Raw genomic sequence first — 21,057 nt, forward strand, 5'->3', positions numbered from 1 at the left:
GGGTGCTGGATGTCAGATCCCCACGGAATAAATTAGAGATGTCCAGGCCCGGACTGCTGATCTGCCAGGCCGAGCAGGTGTCCGGCGGACTGGCGGCTCTGTACTACAAAGTGGGTCGCTGGCCCTTTAAAAAAGTCTTACTAGAGGCCCTGTGTGCATGCATTCTGTTAACAGTATGTGCGTGCGCATGGTTGCAGCCCCTGTCAGTGTGTGGAAGCATGAAAGTGCCTGCACACAGGGCCTTCAGTAACAAGTTTGAAAGGGCCTCTGTGGCGCCCGCAGGGCTCTTCTGTCTGAAGCTGGCCAGTACCAGCGACAGAGCATCTGTTTCGTTTCCTGTGCTGCTCACCACCATTCCCAGCCAGGGATCCGCTCCTCTGCATGAACGATGATGGACCTGGGTCGCCCTCACACCCAGGGCAGTGGGGTACTCGGTACCGGGCCCGATGGTCCTCAATGGGAGATGTCACGGTAGCTGGAGCCCGGCCCGTGGCCCTGGGCGCCCATTGTAAATGTTCAGTGTCAATGTGTAAGTAGTGACGCCACCTGTGGTGTTCGGCAATGAAGATGTAAGCCGACGCTGCAGACAGATCCTCTGGGACAGATGGTGTGGTGCAGCAGTGATGTTATGGCCCTCCACAGGCAGGGCTGTAGTCCCAGGGCAGAGTGAATGATGCGACACTTAGATGGTGTAGTGTCAGGCGCAAGGGATGTAGCAGTGCTGGGCAGGTTGGCGCCAGAATAAGTGGAGGACACCAGGGCATGTAGTTCCAAAGCTTTACTCACAGTCTGCTGTACAAACAGGTGCCCGCCTCCGCGCCGTGTCCTCCGGGTCAGGGACTCAGTCAACCTCCAGGCCAGATGGAATACTCCTTTCCAACACTCTGCCAACATGTGCCTTTCTGAGCGCCTCCTCTTATAGCGCCTTTAAATGAAGTACTCCTAGTACTGAGTTACACTGGAGTTCCTCCTGTCCGATGTTCTTATGAACTCTACTTGTACGGCAGACAGCTGTAGCCTGCTTCGGGGACTTCTTGCTACTAAGTCCCGGCTCACTAATATGTTGCTGTTGTGCCCCCAAGTCTTGTGTGGGAATAAAGTGGTCACTACTTCTATTCCTCCGGTGTCTGCTGCAGGACCATTAGTATCCATACAACCTCGGGGACCTTGCGCTTGGAACTTCTAGGAAGGGTTCTCTTCTAACCCACATCCTCTGTTCCCTTTTACTCCTCATGTTCCATACTAGCCTTTCTTTCTATGGAGAATCAGGCTTTCAGTCTATGTTGCTCTCTCTCTCTTCTTTTCCCGTGCCAGCAGACCCAGGTCACTGGGATCTGCTGCAGCACTTCCATCCATCTATCCCTCTCTCCAGGGATCTTCTTCTCTCCAACTCTCTAACCAACTGACTTGTTGTCCTAAACCAGGGGTCCTCAAACTTTTTAAACAGGGGGCCAGATTACGGTCCCTCGGACCGTTGGAGGGCCGGAATATAGTTTAAAAAAAATTATGAATAAATTCCTGTGCACACAATAGGCAGCACAGGTCCCCATTAGGCAGATAAAGGTCCCCAATAGGCAGGTAAATGTCCCCATTAGGCAGGTAAATGTCCCCAATAGGCAGCAAAGGTCCTCATTAGGCAGCATACGTCTCCAATAGGCAGGTAAATGTCCCCAATAGGCAGCACAGGTCCCCAATAGACAGGTAAATGTCCCCAATAGGCAGCATAGGTCCCCAATAGGCAGGTAAATGTCCCCAAAAGGCAGGTAAATGTCCCCATTAGGCAGGTAAATGTCCCCAATAGGCAGGTAAATGTCCCCATTAGGCAGCACAGGTCCCCAATAGGCAGGTAAATGTCCCCAATAGGCAGCACAGGTCTCCATTAGGCAGGTAAATGTCCCCAATAGGCAGGTAAATGTCCCCATTAGGCAGGTAAATGTCCCCATTAGGCAGCACAGGTCCCCAATAGGCAGGTAAATGTCCCCATTAGGCAGCACAGGTCCCCAATAGGCAGGTAAATGTCCCCATTAGGTCCCCGTTAGGCAGGTAAATGTCCCCATTAGGCGGCACAGGTCCCCATTAGGCAGCACAGGTCCCCAATAGGCAGGTAAATGTCCCCATTAGGCAGCACAGGTCCCCATTAGGCAGCAGCACAGGTCCTCAATTGGCAGGTAAATGTCCCCATTAGGCAGCAGCACAGGTCCTCAATTGGCAGGTAAATGTCCCCATTAGGCAGGTAAATGACCCCATTAGGCAGGTAAATGACCCCATTAGGCAGCACATGTCCCCATTAGGCAACAGCACAGGTCCCCAATAGGCAGGTAAATGTCCCTATTAGGCAGCACAGGTTTCCAATAGGCAGGTAAATGTCCCTATTAGGCAGCACAGGTCCCCAATAGGCAGGTAAATGTCCCCATTAGGCAGCACAGGTCCCCAATAGGCAGGTAAATGTTCCCATTAAGCAGCACAGGTCCCCATTAGGCAGCACAGGTCCCCATTAGGCAGGTAAATGTCCCCATTAGGCGGCACAGGTCCCCATTAGGCAGCAGCACAGGTCCCCAATTGGCAGATAAATGTCCCCATTAGGCAGGTAAATGTCCCCAATAGGCAGGTAAATGTCCCCATTAGGCAGCACAGGTCCCCAATAGGCAGGTAAATGTCCCCATTAGGTCCCCGTTAGGAAGGAAAATGTCCCCATTAGGCGGCACAGGTCCCCATTAGGCAGCACAGGTCCCCATTAGGCAGCAGCACAGGTCCTCAATTGGCAGGTAAATGTCCCCATTAGGCAGGTAAATGACCCCATTAGGCAGGTAAATGACCCCATTAGGCAGCACATGTCCCCATTAGGCAGCAGCACAGGTCCCCAATAGGCAGGTAAATGTCCCTATTAGGCAGCACAGGTTTCCAATAGGCAGGTAAATGTCCCTATTAGGCAGCACAGGTCCCCAATAGGCAGGTAAATGTCCCCATTAGGCAGCACAGGTCCCCAATAGGCAGGTAAATGTTCCCATTAAGCAGCACAGGTCCCCATTAGGCAGCACAGGTCCCCATTAGGCAGGTAAATGTCCCCATTAGGCGGCACAGGTCCCCATTAGGCAGCAGCACAGGTCCCCAATTGGCAGATAAATGTCCCCATTAGGCAGCACATGTCCCCATTAGGCAGCACATGTCCCCAATAGGCAGGTAAATGTCCCCATTAGGCAGCACAGGTCGCCATTAGGCAGCAGCACAGGTCCCCAATAGGCAGGTAAATGTCCCCAAAAGGCAGCACAGGTCTCCATTAGGCAGGTAAATGTCCCCAATAGGCAGGTAAAAGTCCCCATTAGGCAGGTAAATGTCCCCATTAGGCAGCACAGGTCGCCATTAGGCAGCAGCACAGGTCCCCAATAGGCAGGTAAATGTCCCCAATAGGCAGGTAAATGTCCCCAATAGGCAGCACAGGTCCCCATTAGGCAGGTACATGACCCCAATAGGACCCGGCGATAAAAAAAAAAAAAAAAAAAAAGCACTCACCTATGTCCCCCGCTGCTCTGAAGAGGCGCCCGCTCATCTCAGTCTTCTTCCTGCACAGGCACACAGGCCGCGCAGGCGACGTGATGACAATCACGCCGTCTGTGTGCACTGTGCTCTGTCCCGCCCGTGATTACAGGGCCCGCCAGCATTGAACTGTAGTGCAGTTCATGAGTTCAATGTCGGCCTGGCGGGGGGCCGGATAAAAGTCCTTGGCGTGCCGCATGTGGCCCGCGGGCCGTAGTTTGAGGACCCATGTCCTGAACTCTTCCCGCTCCTTGTAATGTGATCTAACTCCACCCACCTCCCAGCACGTTTTGTGTTACAAGCAGGGAGCCACCAATGGGTGCTTTGCTACACTTCAAGCAGGGAGCCGCCAAAGGTGCTTTGCTACACTACTTTGTGGTGTGGGGTGCAGGTGTTGGAGTGTGGTCAGGACTCTCCACCTTCCCTGGATGGTGGGATACCACACATCAGAAGTAGGAGCAGTACCTCTGCGGCGACTGAGCCTCAGGGGCACCACAGACCCACCTCAGCTCTTCATCCTCACCCCATCTCAAGGACCTGGGTAAGTTCCAATATGGAAACTTTGTTTTATGTATGTGCAGCACTTGCAGTACCACCTGTATAATGTACCATATATAGACTGCTGTATATACAATATATAAGTGATACTGCAACTCCGCTGTATATACATATTATAGGTGATACTGTGATTGGTGTGTATAGTCACAATATCACCTATGTAACATATATACAGCAGTGTCTCCTATATATTGTATTTATAGCAGTCACAGTATCCCCTATAAAATGTATATAGACAGTTGTATATACATTATATAGGTGATACTGCGACTCTGCTGTATACACATTATATTGGCGATACTGTGACTGGTGGGTATAGATGCAGTATCAGCTATGTAACATATCTACAGCAGTATCCCTATATATTGTATAATACAACCCCAACACTGAAATTTAACTATTTAGACATTTAGGAGACTTAACCCCTATAAGAATCATACACGTACTGTAAATTTTATTAATTTTATTTTGTAGAAAAAAAGTTTTATTAGATACGATGGGTCTTAGGAGCTCCCAATTGACGTGGCCAAACACCCTGTGCACCGTTCCGACCCTTCAAGTACTATCCTTCACCCCTCCCCTAATGATCATTGACGGTGCTAGCTTTGTAGCACTGCCTGATCGAAATTCCCAGCCTTGACCTTGCACTCACTAACATTATAGGGGCTAGCGGATGCGTTCTCACCCTTCTCCTGGTGCTGTGTGATCTTATGTGCAGCAAGCAGCCACTGCACACAGAGGAGGAATGAGAACACACGCACCCGCTGGGCTCCTGCACACACTGACACTGTTGACTTTCAGCCCCTGCATTGTCAGTATGTGCAGGGTTTGGGATTTAAAGCTTGTCTTCTCAATCACCATGAGGCTACATTCCCGCAATGAGCTTTTTGGTGAGTTTTTGATGTTGCAGATTTTCTGCACCCATTAAGAAAAGATACCTGCATTTAAAAAAAAAAGAATAAAAAAAACACTCAACTTCAAAAACTCACCAAAACTCATCGTGGGAACATAGCCTGAGTGGAAGAATAGAGGCTGGTAATTGAGAGATTGAAAGGTGCACCGTGCCGTTGGCCACCTCAAAGTTGCACTAACCTCCTCATTTACATATCTAATAAAACTTTTTATATATAACAAATTTACTAAAATCTATAGTTACAGTATGATTTTTATATGTGCAAAGTGCACTATATGAATGACTAAATAGTTCAATTTGAGTTTTGGGGTTCACAGGCTCCCATTAGGTAGCCAACCAGGTGGTTCAGATACTGGAAAGTTGTTTCATACTCTTTTCCCAGGGAACACTAAAGACTGCAATGTTCTATACTCCAAACACTTGTTTTGTGACATAGCTTTAAATCATGAATCTGCTCAATGAGCCAGCAACATATTGAACAAAATGGGAGCAGCCATATTTACAGCTTACCATGTGGAGAGGCTAGATATTCACTACATTTGGAATAAAGATAAATCTGATCTATCTCTTGATAAAATTCTAAATGGCTTTTCGGTTAGGTCGTAATATCGCCAGCAAAGTGAATAGTTGATCAGTGGGAAAGCAGCGTGTTGGACCCTCAACTGATATTGATGACCTATCCTATTGCATAACAGAGCTGGAGGAACCCTTTTAAAGGGGTTGTCCACTACTGGGACAACCCGTTCTCTATCTAAATGTTTGGCAAGGTTAAAATAATTACACTTATACTCACCTCCGATGCTGGCGCCTTTTCAGTGATGTCTGAACTCACCATCCCGGGGCTCTTGTTTGGTTGTATGACACGTGGTGCTCAGTATCCAATTAGCATTAGTGTCACTGTCCCCACCTTCGTACGAATTGAACATGAATAAGTCAGATCAGCTGCTGCCTTGGCTTTCACTTCATGTTTAATTCGATAGAAGGTGGGGACAGTGACGCCAACGCCGATTGGATGCCGAGCATCACATATCATACAACCGAACAAGAGCCCCGGGACTTGATAAAGGCCAGAATGGCTAAAACGTTGGCTGGTTCATTTTTCTGTCAACGCGTGAATCTTTCTTGAACAATTATTATATACTTCTTTGACTTGCTCTTTTTGTGTGCAGAAGCATTTTTTGAATATAGTTGAGAAGGACATCTTACTTCTGAGCACCATCCATTGTTAACAGTTGAGCACAAAGCTATTTCCTACTATTATTTTAAAAGAAACAAACATTTTCAATTGAGAAGCAGTTGTTCTAGTAGTGGATGACCTCGTTAAGTAGGATGATAGTTTCACATCCATCAAATGAACATTCGTCTTGTGAAAAATCATTACACTTGTCAAGGAGGGGACACAGAGAGACCACTCAAGATCCTACTGCTGCCACCAATTTGTCAAAGATCGCAGTCAGGAAGCTCGTATCTCAGATCCTCCCGCTATCTTTGGAGCAAACAGCTCTCTGTTACCACCCTATCATCTGGACAATTACATCATTACCGACGATCAATGGAGGTCGCAGGCTGTTTACACTAGTAGGCCGGTTATCGGAAAACTTAGAGTGAGCGTATGGTAAATACACCTCCGATTCCAATACATGGAATATATGTACATACCCCAGATACAGGCATTACGAACTCCACCAGTTGTTTTTTTACATACAGCCTGACTGGAGATCTGGTTATGGTAGTGTATGGCTTTGCGGTACAGCTTACAGAATAAAAAGGAACAGAACTATTAGATTCTATATTTAATCCAAAACAAGGCAGTGTTTATTAAAAAAAAAAATATATATATATATATATATATATATATATATATATATATATATATATATATATATATATATATATATATATATATAAAGATTTTACAAAGAAGCCAAAACAATACAGCATATACAGTATGTAAAATAAAAAGGAATAACGGAAGAAACTTACTACGCCGCTCACAGAGATGAGTCAACTTAGGCCTCTTTCACACATCAGGTTTTCGCTGTCAGGCGCGATCCGGCGCTTTTGACAAAAACCGGATCCGGCGAAATGCAATGCCGGATACGGTTTCCCCCCCCATTGACTTGCATTAGAGCCGGATCGAGCCGGATGGCCATGCGTTTCATCCGATTTTCGCCGGATCCGGCAATGTGACGCGATCCGGCGTCTGGAAAAAACGGCTACTGTAACGTTTTTTGTCTCCGGCGAAAAAGCCGGACACGCCGGATCCGGCGTGTCCGGCTTTTTCATACAATGAAAGCCTATGAGCGCCGCAATGCGCCCGATCCGGCGACAGCCGGATCCGGTGGCCGGATCCGGTTTTTTTGGTCTGAGCATGCTCAGTAGCTCTGCCCACAAGACATATATAAAAGCAAGACAGTGGGACCCTCAGCCACACCCAACATGCCACCCAAGCCAAGAACCAGGAGCAGGAGAAGGCAGCAGACATCTGCAGCAGCACCATCAGCACCACCCCAAATGGAGCAGCATGCTGAACAACGGGAGGGGAGTCCAGCAGCAGATGAGAGACGGTAATTATCAAATCCCCCATTCCTCCAAACTAGGGCTATGGAATATCAAGATATTCATTGGCCCTTTGTTTCTCTTTATTCAACAGCCGCCCAATAGATGCAGCAGCAGCAGCAATGGCGGCAGCAGCAGGAACACCACCCACAGCCATGGAGTCTGGCCATGAGGAAGACAGCACACCTTCTTCTGGGAGCCCTCCCTCGCATCGTCAGCGTTTGACGGTAAGTTTTTATTTCCAAAATCCATCATCTCTGTAATATATGTCTATTCATTGCCTTTTATTTCAAAACAGGAATCACAAGATGAAGAGGAGCACCCAGAAGAAGAAGGAAGGGGTGGACAGACACTTGGAGTGGGCTCACAATTGGTAAGTTTTTTGCATCAAACGCAGAAACACAACATCACACTACACACAACACATAGAAAACAATGTTCTGCAGACCACACACAGCAAACAAATGCCTACATCCAAAGACATAACATTTTTTGTTTTCTTCTCTAGTCTTCCCAATCTGGTGCTCGGCCAAGAGGTCCTCGCAGTGCCTCCCGGGGTCGTCGGCGACAGCAACGCGGCGGTCACCAGCGTGTAAGTATAAATATTTTTGCTTTTTTTTTTGCACTTTTTATTTCATTTCTTTTGTGGAGGCTAATTATGTTATTTTTGTCTTTTTCTTTAACAGCCTTCACAGCGTGCTCCCGACTCGGACGGTGAGGATGGAGGGATTGATGTGGACCACCTCATCGATCTCGTCAGAGAAAGGGAGCCGCTCTGGAATATGGCTGACCGCCGCCACACTGACCTTATCGTTACCCGACGACTCTGGGAGGAAATCTGTTCGCTCCTTGTGGACCGCTGGGAGGACCTCGAAGCTCGGGCCCAGATTAAAGAGCGTAAGTATATACAGTACCGGTTGCTTGATTTAAACCAGTGTTTCCCGAACTCCAGTCCTCGTGGTCCCCACGGATCATGTGTTCAGGATTTCTATTTACTTTGGAAATCCTGAAAACATGACCCCTGGGGACCATGAGGACTGGAGTTTGGGAAACACTGATGTTGTATACTAACCACTCTGTCCTTTCTCGTTTCAGGGGAGAGAATTGTGAAGCGGTGGCGGTCTGTGAGGGATCGTTTCAAGAAGGAGTTCAATAAAGAGATGCGGGCCCCGAGTGGATCTGGAGGACGCAGGAGCAAGTACAAGTACGCACGAGCCCTGTCGTTCCTCCGGGAGACAATGCTCACCAGAAGGTAAATATTACACACCACATGTGACAAAAAAATGTTTAGATGTAACTTTTTTTTTTCAGCCAGGGCCATACCATGTCACTATTTTAATTGTTTTTTTTTCTCTTTATTCCACAGCACGGTGAGCAGCACTCGGGAGCCTGCACGATTGGACCCTTCTGAGGCGATCCCTGAGGAGACCGGCACCGAGGGACACTTCGACCGCCCCGGTACATCTGCACCTTCCCAGCCTTCCCACACATTCGACCCATCTGTCCCATCCACCAGCACAGGAGCATCGTGGCCGCCTACATTACATGAAGCTGCTGGTGAGGAGATCGCTTTCCCTTTACCCCACCCTTCTGCCCCTGCCACCTCTAGTACACCTGCGGGTACTGGGCGGCAGCGGCAGAGGGGTCAGGAAAAGACTTATGCGCCAGAGTTCTTGCATCTGAATGCATCTTTCCAGAACTGTCTAAAAGTCTTGTCAGAGCAAATCTCCGCAGGCTTTCAGCAGATCAACTCCAGCATTCTGGAGGTGAAGACACTTCTGCAAACCATGCATTCAGAAGCAAGATCTTCGCCAAACCACACCTTTTTCAGGTCTGTTGTGGAGCGCATGGCAACACTATCTCCTACCCAGCAGATGCATGTAATGCATTCGTGCCACGGTGCTCTACAGCAGGTTACCTCCCAACCTCCACCTCCCACCACTGTAGTTCCTCCACCTGCACCCCCTCCAGCCACTTTCCATCCTCCCCCTCCTATTACATACCAGCAACCTGCCCAGTACCAGCAACCTCCCCAGTACCAGACATCTCCCCACTTCCAGCAACCTGCCCCGTACCAAACTCCTTCCCCGTACCAAACTCCTTCCCCATACAACTTTCCATCAACATCATCTGCTCCTACAGTCCCTGCCCAACCCTCCACTCCACCGCCCACCACCTCTTCTGCCTCCCACATGTCCACCCATTCTGTAGCTTTTTCCACACCATCACCTCTAACTGTTCCTTCCCCACCACGATCCCAGTCCTCTCTCTACACTCCCATTGTCGAAGTGTCCCGCAGCCCCTCCAGCAGTATTTCCACCCCACACTACACAGATTTATGATGTGTTTTGTAATAAAAATGCCCTGTTGGTTTCAAACCATTATTAAAAAAGTTTTTTTAACTTTAAAAACAGTTTACAAAAAAAAAATATTTAAAATAAAAGTTAAATTATTGTTTACACTGGTTGTCTGTCATTTCTTTCTGCGGCGAAATATGTTTAAAAAAAAAGGTTAAATACAGGGTATTTAAAAGGTAAAAAGGTATTCAAAACCAGGTATATAACAGTGGGTAAATTTTAGCTTTTTCCCCACAGTTGTGTTCCTGGTTGTGTTTGAAGCAAAGTATTTCACCTAAAAAGTTGTGTTTATTGTTGGTGATTTCCTAACAATGTAGACAACTTTTGTTTAAAGGTGAAATACTTTGCATAAAACACAACCAGGTACACACCTGTGGCCTAAAGCTAAAAATAGAGACCATGACAAGATAGCCAACTTTGGTTGGCAAAGGTATATACTGTTGGTACAGAAGGTACACAAGTTTGGTTAGGGCACAAATCTTTCACACTCTGTCATCCTGCCAGTGTACTCTGCCTTGGGGTGACAAAGTATAGTGCAAAATTGTCCCTCATTACTGAAACCGTCACAGAACTTCTAGTGGTAATGTCATGGTAATCTTGCAAGGTGGTTTCTTCAGAGGTGTCCTCAATGGAAATGGGTTCCTTGCAGATAACAAAATTGTGGAGTACCACGCAAGCTTTGATCACCTCATCAACAGTTTCTGTCTTGAGGTTGATCGCAGTCAATAGGACCCGCCATTTGGCTGTCAGAATACCAAAGGTACATTCAACCATTCTTCTTGCTCTTGTGAGGCGGTAATTAAAAATGCGTTTTGGTCTTGTCAATCCTCTGCTAGAGTACGGTTTCAAAAAGTGTTCTGACAGCTGGAAGGCTTCATCCCCTACACAGACAAATGGCATAGGTGGACCAGATGTTTGCGGCAGCGGTCTAGGTGGTGGGAACTGGAAGGTGTTTCCATACAGTTTACGCCCCATGGCAGACAGTTTGAAAACTTGAGAGTCATTGGAGCGGCCATAGGCCCCAATATCAACAGCAATAAATTTGTATTCCGCGTCAGCGATGGCCATGAGGACAATTGAAAAATATTTCTTGTAATTGAAATATTCCGATCCCGATCCGGCTGGCTTTACAATGCGGATATGTTTCCCGTCCACAGCGCCCAAGCAGTTGGGAAACTGACATATCTGTTGAAACTTGTCAGCAATTTCAATCCACCTCTCTGTTGTGGGCTCTGGTAAAAACTCTTCAGCTAAGGAGTCCCACAGTGCACGGCATGTGTACTTCACAATTCCAGATATGGTGGAAATCCCGAGTCTGTACTGGAAATGCAGTGACGAAAGGGATTCTCCAGTTGCAAGAAATCTGTGGGGAATTAAAAAACAATCAATTAGTTTTAAATCACAGCATTACATACCAAAACTCAGCTATAACACTTGGAGATACAAACTACCACCAACAAGATTGCAGTGAAAGTGTGCTCTGATGCGAGCACATCCAATAAATGTGGCTTACCTTAAAGTCACCATCAGACGCTCTGCGGGTGAAACAGAGAAGCGGCAATAGGTGTCCGCTTTTCTTATGAGGTGTGCAATGCGCTCCACCAAGTAATCAAAATTCTCCATTTTCATCCGAACATATCCAAAAAATTTATCCGGGTTTCGTCGAAGGTCCATGCAGAGTGTAGAATAGACCCCACGCGTCATTCTCTTGGCTGTGATGGGGTGGATCCACAAACGTCGTCTACGATGCCTGATGTGCTGCTGTCTCGCTCTCTCCTTCTCCAGAACAATCACCCTCAAACGATTCGCCTCCGCTATAAAATCCGCCAAATTCTTCAAAATATTTCCAATCACAACATCCATCTTCGCCAGTAACTTGCTCTTCTCTCCAACCTGCACTTTCTCCTCTACAACCTGTCAAAGAAGGGCTGTAGGAACACGCTATATATAGTTTTCCAGTAGCCAATCCCGTTCGGAAGGCCACAAGGGTCAATTTTAAAAACCGGATCCGGCGTAATCTGTCGAAAAACGGATAGAAAAACGGATGAACCGGATGAGACGGATCCGGTTTTGTCTGTCAAGAACAAGACGGATCCGGCAGAAAACCGGATCCGGCACATCAGGTTTTACAAAACATTTGCCGGATCCGGCGTTCTGGCACGACGCCGGATCGCGCCTGACGCCGAAAACCTGATGTGTGAAAGTAGCCTTAGCCGAAGGAGAGCACTCCGATTGGGGACGCTCAGTGACCAGGATTCATGAACACACGTTGTGTATCTTTCTACAGGAACGAAGATCGTAATTCTGCTTAACCTTTTATCAGTACTTTAGCTACACCCACACCCCCCACTTGATGACCTCACGTGTATTGGGTTGTTCTCAAATTCTGAACTTATGAGATAACTTCTCTCAGGATGATCGCAGAAGTTCGAGATCGCCGTCTTATTTTTTTATTGGGATTTAGCCATTACCCAGAGAGAAAACATGACATGGCTGTTGTCAGTGATGTGTCCATTATTGAAATGTGGCTTATAAGCAGATGTCAGCGTTATGAAAAAATATGCATATCCTTCACCAATTTGCCATGAAGCTGAAAATGTATGTCCCATCACTATTGGATTTATACAAACTCCAGTATTTACTCGGAGTTTTATTTTTGAGACATACATCTGGGCTGGCTATTGTAGCATTTCACTTGCAGTAAACCACATTGTCACTTGAATTCAAAGTGCATTTCCTGGGGACAAAGACCATTCCACTTGACTGTTTATCTGTAAACACAGGTACCCTAACTTGTCAAGCCCTCTGAAGAGTTCTTCTGTCTCAATTACCTGTCTAAACTATAACTCTTTGTCTATGCACAAAAGAAATCCTCCTTGGTACTGTTGTGGCATTTTGTCCTAAAAGGAGCTCCTGCGTGTTAGGGCCCCGTCACACACAGCGACTCACCAGTGATCCCGACAATGATATCACCTTGTCAAGATCGTTGGTGTGTCGCTACATGATCGCTGGTGAGCTGTCAAACAGGCAGCTTCACCAGCGATCAGGACCAGCGACACGCGGGTAACAAGCGACGCACGTCGCTTAGTTACCCGCAGTGTATCTTAGTTACCAGCGCGCTGATGCAGGGAGCTGGTAAACAAGGTACACATCGAGTTTCTAGGGGCGTGCGGCACTTAGAAACCCGATGTGTATCTTGGTTACAAGCTCCCTGCATCAGCGCGCTGGTAACTAAGGTACACATCAGGTTTCTAGGCACCGCGCGCCCCTTAGAAACCCGATGTGTACCTTGGTTAACAGCTCCTGCTCGTTGGTCGCTGGTCTTCTGCCTGTCACACACAGCGATACGTGCTGGCCAGCGGGAAGCTAGCGACCCCAAAAAGGTCCAGACATTTCAACAACGATCAGCGATAACCGGCAGGGGGGCCGGTCGCTGATAGCTGTCACACACAGAGATCTCGCTTCTGAGATTGCTGTTGCGTCACAAAACTTGTGACTCAGCAGCGATCTCGCTAGCGAGTTCGCTGTGTGTGACGGGGGCTTTTAAGATTTCCTGCTCCTTTATGCCCATTATACTAGTTTGAGTCTAGGAGATACAAACTATCTGCTGATAGCTCTTGTTCTACTGCAAAGAGAGAGGAGAGGAGGAAAGGGGGCAAGTGCCCTCTTCACTAGGGGCTTAGAGATTTTAATTCACATTTTAGTGAATACTGATAGTTACAGTTTGTAGCCATACATGATCAATGACACTGGTTGAAGGACAATCCAATGTTCATCATGTACATATTTGCATGTCTCCCCCGTTTGTTCATCTTTCAAGGATGATTGTTTGTGTATTGCACGGTTTATGCAAGTACAGTCAACTACGAGCAACTGTTGAACAAAAATTTAAGATCACAACTGATTTTTTTCTGGACCATGATAAATGGACAGGGTACGTCTTCAATATTAGATCAGTAGGAGTCAGACTTCCATCAACACCAATAATCAGCTACATAGAAGGACATATTGATGCTTCATTTATTATTGCGGTATTTTGGCATATACAATGTTGTGATAATCCTAAAAGAAATCATTATCAGTCCTACAGATTTATGAACTAGAGATGGGTCAACCTCTAAGCCTGTGGACAGGGTCCATGTCAGCACCCGGGCAAGTGCCACGGCCCTGAGCAGGCGGGGGGGATCACTCATTGTCGGGGACACTGGTGCGCTATAGGGGCCAGGTACCTGTGTCCAGTGCCGGCTGGTCAGGGCCTTGGTACTTGCGATGAATACCTCTACAATTCTGTGGTAGCACCACAGTAATAACTGAAGGCTATGCAGTTTATGACCCTCTTAGATAAGTCTTTACAAAAGTCCTAAGAGCATAAATCCACATCAGTTCCCACAGCTCAACAATCTACACAATGGGTGATATTTTTTGAAATTTAGTTTTTTCAAGGCTGTGGTGTTCCAACATTGGTCATTTGTCTGAACATAAAAATATTTGTAAAAGCAAATAGCAAATTCCAGATTTGATTTATCCTGTGGCAATACACAATGCTCAATGGTTTGGATCCATTTTTCATTTAGACCCAGGAATGACAGAGCTGACATACACATGGAGAGTACTAAATGTTCCAGCTCAGATACTACCAAGTTAATATGACCGATGCAAGTACAGTAGACAGTTGGATAATACGAGCTGGGAATAGATTGCTGATATATGACCCATTAACAGGCCAAGTATCGTGCTATCCTGTAAATCTCTATAGGAGGGCAGACGATATTCGGTCTTATAGATATTCTACTAGATGAACTGATACAAATTTGCATTATAGTAGGTATCAATATATAACATAACAGGGTTCAAAGATTGGATTTTAGCACATCACCATCACTTTTAGTAAAGTTACACAATTTGCTCACACTAAACAAAAGTTGCACAATTTAAAAAATTAATCCAATCTTCATAAATGGATATTGCCAGATAGTGCTTGCAAATACAGTACAAGCAATTTTGCCATTTACCGATTGTTAAAAAGATAATTCGTTGTTGAGGTATTAACACTTTTCTTCATAGATTGTTGACAACCACCGATGCTAGACAACAGCACGTGTGTGGTCTTACAAGCTCCTTACTATTGAGCCTGTTTTAAAGCTGGCCAGGATCACTGGAGCGCACAGTTGCCTCCTAATCCCGGTCTGCTTCACAACATTGCTTACAAGCTGGACAGTCGTGGTAGCTGCAAAAGTGCTTGTTCATACAATCACTATCTGACATTATCCATCTATGAAGATGGGAATAACCCTTTAATGATTTATTAACTTTCATGATCTCTGCCTGTAGTCATTAATATTTTTGCTTGATCTATAAGCAGCAGAGTTTGTAGTGATCACATGATGAGTGGATCCTACATTAGATATTCCATCTTAGCAAATAATTATAATGGTATGAGCTGTTTATGTAAAAAGCAAAACGGCATTTAAATGACCAGAACCTCACAGAAGTAAGATTGTTATTCACGTGTCCAAGGGCTCAGCTTTCTCTGAATAATTGAAAGTATTACCAGATAGCAAACATTTGAGGACCTGATCATGGATTAGTGTATATATTTAGAAAAAGAACGCCACACACAAAGTATGTATTTTCTTGTAAATGTAAATCAATGAAAGAAGAAACAAGACATCACTAGTACAACAATGACAATTCCCTTATTCACAGCAGACGGAGCCAGACAAACCATTTGGCCCTGTGTTTTCCCACCAGAGTTTGAAAGCAAACAGTAAAAATTTACTAATGGATGTGATCTTTAGAAATAAATTATGCTTTCTCTTCTACTTCCCTGCAATTAATCATTACATTTGGCGTATACATGTATGTGTACAATATAGTACAAGAAGGATCCAGCACCCGTTTTCTGTTGCTTCTTTCCCACCACTCTTGCCACTTTTCTGAAAAATTATGGGTTGCATCTTATGAAAACAGGAAAACACATATTTGGTAGAAACCTTGCTACACTCATTAGGAGAGCTTTAACTAGAGCAAAATGGGATGGTAAACACAGCTAATAAATAATTTTGCTATTAGAAGTGGAAATAAAAAAAAACAAAAAAAACAAACAAACTCTGAATGAAAATAAAGGAGCAAGAGAAACCGACTACAAATTAAAATGTGTCTATACAAATGCACAAAGCATGGGAAACAAATAAGGAGAATTGGAGCTGCTAATACAGATATGATGTCATAGGCTTCGCTGAAAATTGGTGGGACGATCTACATGATTGGAATACAAACTTTGTAGGCTACAATTTATTTATTAGAAACAGGATTAACAACAAGGGAGGAGGTGTAGCATTGTATGTTAGGAAAATGTATATCTCCCCAGAAATCCAAGCTTCAGAGAATGGTAGCTCTGTAGAAACTATTTGAGTTAGAATACAAGGAGAGAAAAGAAAGGACATTATTGTAGGTGTTTACTAAAGGCTACCTGGACAGACTGAAGATATGGATGAATCTTTGTGCATAAGATATCTCTGTTCTCAAAAAAGTACGACATAGTGACCATGGGAGATTTTAACTATCCAGATATTTGTTGGAAATCTTTCTCAGGCCAATAGTAATGTGTCAAAATTCTTATCTCTTGCCAACAACTTTATCTTTCAAAAGGTAGAAAGAAGAAGAATATCTGCAATCTTGGACCCAATTCTTACCAACAGTGAGGAAATGGTTGCGGAAGTAAAGGTCGCTGGGAATTTAGGAAGCAGCGTTCATGCCACCCTTGAATTTTGTATTACAAGAGGAGGAAGACCAGCGAGGACTCAGACTTTAAAGTTGGACTTTGGAAAGGCAGATTTTAATGGACTCAGAAAGAGGTTGGGATAGGTCTAATGGCTAGATGTTCTAAAGGACAGAAATGTCAAAGGATGGGAGATTTTGCTAAATGAAATTCTCACTGCACAATCGGTAACAATCCCGAAAAGAAGGGCGAATTGGATGTATTTAACGAGATCAGGATGAATGAACACAGAACTTAATTGTTAAAAAGAGAAAAAAAAGAAGTGCAAATTAAATGCAAAGTGGGGGGCAAATCTAAAGAAAAATATAATGCTGTTTGTAGGGAATGCAGGGCAAGTATTAGAAGAGCTAAAGCCAGTAATGAAGTGAGGCTTACAAGGGAGACCAAAAGCAGAAAAAAGGATATTGGGAGTATTTCAAAAGCAAAAGAAAAGTCAAAGATGCTATAGGATTTTTACAGGGTGAAGTGGTCAAGAATGATGTTGAGAAGGTCAAACTTTTAAATTCCTATTTTGCATCTGTGTTCGTGCTATCAAAGGAATACAAGAATCCACACTATCTATAAATAGAGATGTTGAGGGAACACTTAGCTAATTTAAATGAATTTAAATCTTCTGGTCCAGATGAATTACATCTTAGGGTACTGGAAGAGTTAGCAGAGGAAATTGCAGAACCACTAGCTAGAAATCGTTGAAAAATCCTGGAAAACAGGGGAAGTCCAAGAAGATTGAAGATTCTTCAAAAAAGGAAAGACGGAGCCAGGAAATTACAGGCCAGTGAGCCTTACTTCTACACCAGGAAAGATCTTTGAACAAATTATTAAACAGCATGTATATAAATACTTGGATAAGAATGCAGTGATTAACCAGAGGCAGCATAGGTTCGAAGCAAACAAGTCATGCCAGACTAATCTAATTTCTTTCTTTGATGGAATCACTGACTGGGTGGATCAGGGAAATGCGGTTGATGTAGTATATCTCTACATCAGCAAATCATTTGATAAATTATCTCATACTATCCTTATAAAAAAAAGACCAAGTATGGGATTGACAAGGCTACAGTTAGCGAGATTCATAATTGGCTCAGTGATCATACTCAGAGTAGTAATAAATGGTTGCACATCCAATTGGAAGAGTGTTTCAAGTGGGGTACTACAAGGCTCTGTCCTGGCCCTAGTGTTGTTCAACATTTTTTATAAATGATCTAGATAAACTGAGGCCGGAGAGTATACAAGGATTTTGTTCCTCATTGCCAGGGAGAAAGGCAGTGATGTTGCTCATTCAACTCATGTCACTCACAACTACAGGGCCGACTAACATGATTTAAGGGACAATGAGTCTAGGGAAAGCAGTACACATTATAAACAGCACTCCAAAGTAGATGGATGGGCTGCATTCGTAGGTTTCGAATCCGTAGCAGTAGTGAAACTCGGCACTCACATGGATGTATTGCATAACAAGGTGAATTTATTTAGAGTGAATCAGTCCATGGATCAACAGCTAGCAGATAATGTTTCGGCCCGCATGGACCTTCATCAGATAAACGCGGTGTAGTTGAGAGTGGTCAAGGGGGTTGACATTAGTACGACTGAAAATGGCAAGGGATAAGTCTGTGATGAGGTAAATGCCACAGTCAGGAAGCGGACTGAAACGTTATCTACTAGCTATTGATCTATGGACTAAATTCACCTTGTTATGCAAAAACATCCATGTGAGTGCCAAGTTTCACAACTGCCAGTCTAGGGAAAGCAACGACCCCAAAAAGACTATATATGTGTGTGAACAACGGCAAAGCAAAGTCCAGCAATAACGTGAGCAATTAAAATGCAATGGTCCAAGCAGGGATTCTGGACCGTGAAGAAGGCGTGTTCTACCGCCGAAACGCGTAGTCCTATCTGCACTACTTTCCTGCGTTATTGCTGTTTTGAACTGCTTGGACCATTGCATTTTAATGGATTTATGAATAAAAAGAAAGAAAACATTTTTTAACAGCATCCTGGATTGCTCACGTTATTGCTGGACTTTGCTTAGCCGTTGTTCACATTTGTATGGATGGACTCCTACATCCAGATCCGGGCACAACGGAGTTAACCAGGTCAGCTGAGGTTCCAGGTGGTTCACAGGAGTGAGCTGGTCTACATTGTTGGATGGATAGAGATATTATATATATATATATATATATATATATATATATATATATATATATATATATATATATATATATATACACACACACACACACACACATATACATACATACACACACTGTATTTAATTTTAGGAAACTCTGATAATAGAAATGCAAGCAGAAGTGTTGTCAAACAAATATATATGCTTGCATTTCCATTATCAGAGTTTGCTAAAATTAAAAGAAAACAAGATTGCAATGATTTTGAATCTTACAGTCATATTTTATTCACAACAGAACATAGAACACAGACCAGAAGCCTGTTTTTTATCTGTATAGTTCGAGTATATATGACCATCTGGATTTTTGAAGACGATTTATTGTCATCAAGCTGTGATTATGACATATATGATTTATTCATAGTATGTAGGGGTGTGCTTATTTTAGTACCGCATTGAATGTTATGCTATGTGTCTCTATATACACCTTTTATGTAGATGTGATATATTGGCAAGTTTATTTGATTGGGTAATATTTGCCCTTTATATTACATTTTCCCTTTACCCTTGTTACAATGGCCCTAATGTGGTGTGTATTTAGTGTGTTACTTTAAATATAATCCTTGTTGCTGATTTGCCGACACATATAGAGCTGGTACTTATAGACATGATTAGGATCCATGTGCACATTTGCCTTTTCCTTCTGTGCCCCTCTATTTGCTTTATTAGTAATGGCCGCTGTGGTAGGCGCGTGCGTTGTGCACATGCCCACCGCGTCATGACAGGCATCCGAACAGCTTCGGCGCTCGTCGGGTTCCCATGACGATGTGGATGCCATGATGCGCGCCGATTTCCCGGATGGCCAGAAATGACGCGGCGGGGAATTCATGTCCACCACGCATGCGCAAGTTGGCCGCGCGCGTCAGGATTATTAGTGCCACTATAAAAGGGTCTTAGTCCATAACACAAGTCACACAGCCCCCCCAGGAAGCCCTTTGGAGCGAAACGCGTCAGGGCCGAGCCAGCGCCACCTGAAATTCCCACATGGGTAAGAAATTTTAGTCTTTGTATTTAGACTTATGCTCTGACCGCTAGGCATGGTAAACAGATTGAGTGATTAGTGTGGTCTTAGGCCTATTACTGCAGGGCCTCTGTCCTTTAGTTTATTGAATATGATTCTTATATACTATGTTGTATGAACAAGGACTCCCTTACTTATAGGTCTCTCAGGATATACTGATATTCCTGCATTGTTATATCATAATATCAATACTAGATTTTGCCTTTCGGCCATTTCGCCTATATGGCGTTAGCTGCTAAGACTATAATTCTTCAGGTGGTTTGCTGTCGAGTCTTCCACCTTATGTACTCATGTATTTTGTATTTATACGTGTTTTTATATCTATATCAATAAAGGTATTTAACTAATTTTTGCACAAAAAAACTGTTTTTTGTGTGACTCATTCATTGGGATTTTTTGAATCTGGGCGTTTTTGAACTCATGTATGTTTTGTAGGTTTCATCTAAAATTAAAAGAAAACAAGATTGCAATGATTTTGAATCTTACAGTCATATTTTATTCACAACAGAACATAGAACACAGACCAGAAGCCAAGAGCAAAATCACATGCAGCCAATATTGAGTGTAGACCTTGTCCACATGCATTTCTCCATAATCTCTGAATATTTTGTTGACATTAAGCACATTAAAGTCTTGGCAATTTTATGCCAAGGAACATTTTTTTTTTTTTTTTTTTTTTAATTGTTCCACAAATATTTAGCCGTAGTTGTTCACAACTGTTGATGAAAATCTGATGATCTTTGCTTTTGAGAGACTCTGCCTCTTGAACATGCTCTTCTTATAAGAAAAATCAAAGCTGTACTCTGGATTGTTTAGAATGGTAAATCTAGAAAATTGGAACTGCATTACTGTCATAGAATATAGGTAATTGCTACATTATGTACATATGGAATTTTGAAAAACTGGAACTCCCATTCCCATTTAGCCTCAGGTGTTAATTAGCTGGTTCTTTCCTGCCCCATAAATTGTAGACTTTTTAATCCAAGAGATGTGTGTTATCAGGACAGGGACTCAACAATAAGGTACGCATTGACTTTGCAGTTGGGCTCATATACAGTGGGTACGGAAAGTATACAGAGCCCTTTAAATTTTTCACTCTGTTTCATTGCAGCCATTTTTTCCTCAATGTGCAATGCACCCCATCTTTGC

The 21,057-nt window shown here is 44.1% G+C and overlaps 1 protein-coding gene across 4 annotated transcripts in view; it reads right to left on the minus strand.

The window, feature by feature from the left end:
- The window catches only part of SGMS2 (sphingomyelin synthase 2), a 121,262-nt gene that overhangs the window by 68,901 nt on the left and 31,304 nt on the right, over positions 1-21,057 (minus strand). The window lies entirely within an intron of this gene.

Source organism: Dendrobates tinctorius, unplaced genomic scaffold, assembly GCF_039654945.1.
Source record: "Dendrobates tinctorius isolate UK_male_01 unplaced genomic scaffold, ASM3965494v1 ptg000030l, whole genome shotgun sequence".
Taxonomy (NCBI): domain Eukaryota; kingdom Metazoa; phylum Chordata; class Amphibia; order Anura; family Dendrobatidae; genus Dendrobates; species Dendrobates tinctorius.